Source organism: Sciurus carolinensis, unplaced genomic scaffold, assembly GCF_902686445.1.
Source record: "Sciurus carolinensis unplaced genomic scaffold, mSciCar1.2, whole genome shotgun sequence".
Lineage (NCBI taxonomy): Eukaryota > Metazoa > Chordata > Mammalia > Rodentia > Sciuridae > Sciurus > Sciurus carolinensis.
The window spans coordinates 1,061,583-1,065,536 of NW_025920141.1; the positions used below are offsets into that span (position 1 = coordinate 1,061,583).

Genomic DNA, 3,954 nt, shown 5'->3' on the forward strand with positions numbered 1-3,954 from the left:
AAAAGTTTGGGTTATGAGAGCCTTAATGTAATCAGTGCATTAATCCCCTGATAGGGACTCAGGTGGCATCTCCTCTGGAGAACAGACTTGGAAGTGCCAGTCCTTCCTCAGGAATTTCCTACTCCACCTAGAGAATGAAGGAGCCATCTCTTTCAGCCCTGGATGGGACTGTTTGAGGCAGGAGGGGGCATCAGGGACCCTCCCCTCTTCAGCCTGGAGTTGGAAGAGGTTGTATATAAGGTGCTTCCAGTCCTAGGGAAGTGCAGGCTGCCTCTCAGGTTTTGAGAGATGCTCAGGCTTGGACATATGTCATATATCAGTATTCAGATTTTAGGGTGGTGAGATAACTGAGAAGCATCCAGCAGGTGGGATGCAGGCATGCTTGTCATGGCACCTCAGTGACTGTGGCCACCTGTCCCAATATGCCAATCAAAGATACAAGCAATGGTGAAGGACTGGAAAGGAGTTTTAATCAGTGTGGCCACACCAGGAAGAACAGGGGTAGGGGTACAATGACAAAAGATCTGCTTGAAGGCATTGACAGGAACCTTGAGGTTTTACAGAAAAGTCTGAAAAGTCAAGTGTATGGCATTTGAATAGGGGTTTTTATAGCTGATAAAGCAGTTCATCTCATCAGACTATGTTGTGGTTGGTCATTACTCTCAGAACTGGTTCTATGAGGTGGCTCTGGAGAAGGCCTTATCAGCTAAGAGGAGCCATCAGTACACAAGGCATAATTGCTCCAGCTTAGTGTGGCAGCCTCAGTTCCAGTGGGGGGTAATTGTTCCCATTTAGTGGAATGATCTGTCTGTGAGGCTCTGCTGCTCCTAGAACCTAAACTGAGTGCCAGTTTAGGACAGTGACAGGAGACTGGTAGGAGCCACTGAATGGGTCCGGAACCGGAAGTTATAAAATCTGGCAATTGAATGTCCCTGAAAATCTTAAAACTTACTCTTATATTGGTGTCCTTAGTTGTGAAGTGGGACAAGATAAATTAGTTAAATTTAAGCTCATAAACCTTTTAGTTTTTGTACAGAACTGAAAAGAGATCTGGTCCAAAGACTCAGATGATAAAAACCAAATTGAAAGCAGAGATGGCAAATTTTATCCTGCTTGAAGTTACTATTTGGGCAGTGAAAGGCCTGTGTAAAGAGTGCTTTTAGCAAAAGTGGTATCTAATTCTCTGTTATAATTACCCACATACCCATCTTTGTATAATTGCAGGATTTCATTTCTCCATGGTAAATATCTAGGCATAGGATAGTGAATAATATGGTAGTTCCATGCTTACATTTTAGAGAAATTACTGAACTGTTTAAGAAAGTATTTGTACCATTTTAATCTGGCAGCAGAGTGTGAAAGTTCTATTTCTCTGTATTCTTATCATGAGTCTGTATTGTCAGGTATTTTTAATTTGATCCATTTTAATAAATACCATACTTGGACATGTTTTATTGTGGTATTCATGAGTTTTTCCTTATTGACTGAGTGGGTTTTATGTGCTTAATGACCATTCATATGTTTTCTTTTAAAATTTGTTTGTCTATTTAGTTGGGCACAGTAACATGCTATAATGCCAGCAGTTCAGGAGGCAGGAGTATCATGAGTTCAAAGCCACCCTCAGCAAAAGCCAGGCACACTAAAGAACTCAGTCAGACCCCGTCTTCAAATAAAATACAAAATAGGGGGCTGGGAAGATAGCTCAGCCGGTAGAGTGCTTGCCTTGCAAACACAAGGCCCTGGGTTCGATCCCCAGCACCGCAAAAAAAAAATAATAATACAAAATAGGGCTGGGTATGTGATCCATGCTCAAGTGCCCCTAAGTTCAATCCCAAGTTCCCTTCCCTCCTAAATTTAGGTCTGTTTAAATAATTTACCTAATTTTTAATTAGAATTTTTTGTTTCTAAAAATGATAAGTTTGTGTTGTACATGTAGATATGAGTTCATTGTCAGGTATCTGTATTGTGAGATGTTTCCTCCAGTTACTGGCTTGCCTTTTACATTCCTAGTTTTGGCTTTTTTTAAATTTTGCATTCTCATGCTAGATTTATTCAATACATTTTCATCACTACATAAAAAAGTACAAACCCAACCTTATCTAAATTGCTACTATGTAACTGAATTCAAAACAAAGTTTATAGTACTGACTATACAATAAGAGAGAGGAAAAATTAAGTACATGTCTCCAAGGTATCCTGCAGGACCACCATGATGGCAGTCATGATCTTGCAGAGCTGACTCAAAACTTGCTCACCAATTTCAGAGAATAAGGGAAATGTGGGGCAGGGGTGTGTGGGAAGGTGTAGAATGACAGAAACGTTTGTAGCATCTAACAGGTGGGAGGCAACCCTAGAGGTTGGAAATGTATTCAAGCAGCAGGGAAAAGACTAGGCTTAACAGGAATGGGGCTTGGTCCCCTTCCTGTGGACACAGCTCAGCAACAGAAAGGGTGTAACTAAGAGTGCCAGACTAACTCAAGTCATCTATGAAGAGTCTGGGTCAGAGTACCACCTGGAAGCTTGCTGGTCCCTGTGAGCTCCGTCACTGGAAGACAGTAATGGGTGAGATTTCTAATGGGAAACCTTCAGGTCACCTCAATGGGCACATTCCTGAACCATCAGCACTTTTGCAGCCAGAACCTGCCTGCAGAAGAAAGTCCTCAACTGCTGCCTTTTAAGCCAGCCCAAGTCAAGGGTCCTCTCCTGCCAACACTCTAGCTAGGAAAGTGACAGCACTGAGCTGAGTGGAACATAAGGTAGAGATGAGTTTTGGTGGGTCTGTTTATCTGGAGCAGTTATAATGGAACAGTTTCTGTGATGGCAGTGTCCTGCAGCGCAGGACTGTCTGCTCATGGGGGACATGTGTCTTGTAAAGTGGATCTCCTCCTCCTCTGTGGGGGTGACATATGCCATATAGGAGGTGGCAGCAGCATTCTCTTGGAGGACTGAATCACTGGGATGATGGGTAGCCTAGACCAGGGGGCCAACACAGCAGTAGCAGTGACCTCCTGGCCATCCATTTGTCCTCCATCCATGTGCTTAGTGGCTTCTCACCTTCATCTGATTCTCAAACTCCACACATGAATAGCCTTTGGATAGATGAGGATACACCCATTCTACAGGCATGTCAATCTTTTTAATTTTGCAAAGGTGGAAAATATCTCCATGTTATTATCCTTGGTCACATTCCTGGTGAGGCTTCCAACATGCACTTTGGGTTTAGGGGAAGGGCTCTGCATTTCCTCTCCTTTTTGTATTTGAGGTGGTTTGACTTTTGGAGCAGGATCACCACCTTTGCCATGTCTGCACCCAGAACGGCTGGGAGATCCAGAGGAGCTGCTGGAATGGGAGCAGCAGGATGTGCTGGAGCTTCCCCAGCACCTGGATGCAGAGGAGGTGCTGGAGACACTGCTGTATACTGTGCTGCTGCTGGATCCTGAGCTGAAGGTGGAACTGCACAGAGACTTCATATCACTGCTGCTTCCACTGGAAGCACTGAAACTCTTCCAAGGCTTATTCTTGCCATCATCCTTCTCACTCATGTCCTTGGTGATCGCTCTGACTTTAGAGCAGTCCTTGATTTTGGTAGGAGGGGGATCCCTAGTGCTGGATGTTTATTATTTTTTTTTGACTCCATGAAGCTCTTCTTTTTCACTCCTCATAAATCCATTCTTTCCTTCAGGAGTTCAGAGCAGCAATGGCAGCCTCACTTACCTCAACACTCACTTCTAACTTGAGTCTGAGAAATGAAACCCGATGGGTTGCCAATTACACTAAAGAGCAGTAACTTCTAGCTGCCACTACCTCCTCCTGCTTTCCTCAGCTGCTCCCTCATGGTGTATTCTTAAAATAAATTGTTTTAATTTATATTTATTTATTTTGATTTTTGCTAATGGATAGCATTCATTTTTTTCTCTCATAAGTCACTTCCTACCTCAACCAAGTTCTTGTGGA

General features: G+C 43.3%; 1 pseudogene; it reads right to left on the bottom strand.

Moving 5' to 3' along the window:
* Positions 1-2,849: 2,849 nt before the first annotated feature.
* Positions 2,850-3,670, bottom strand: LOC124974266 (RNA-binding protein with serine-rich domain 1-like; annotated as a pseudogene).
* Positions 3,671-3,954: the final 284 nt, after the last annotated feature.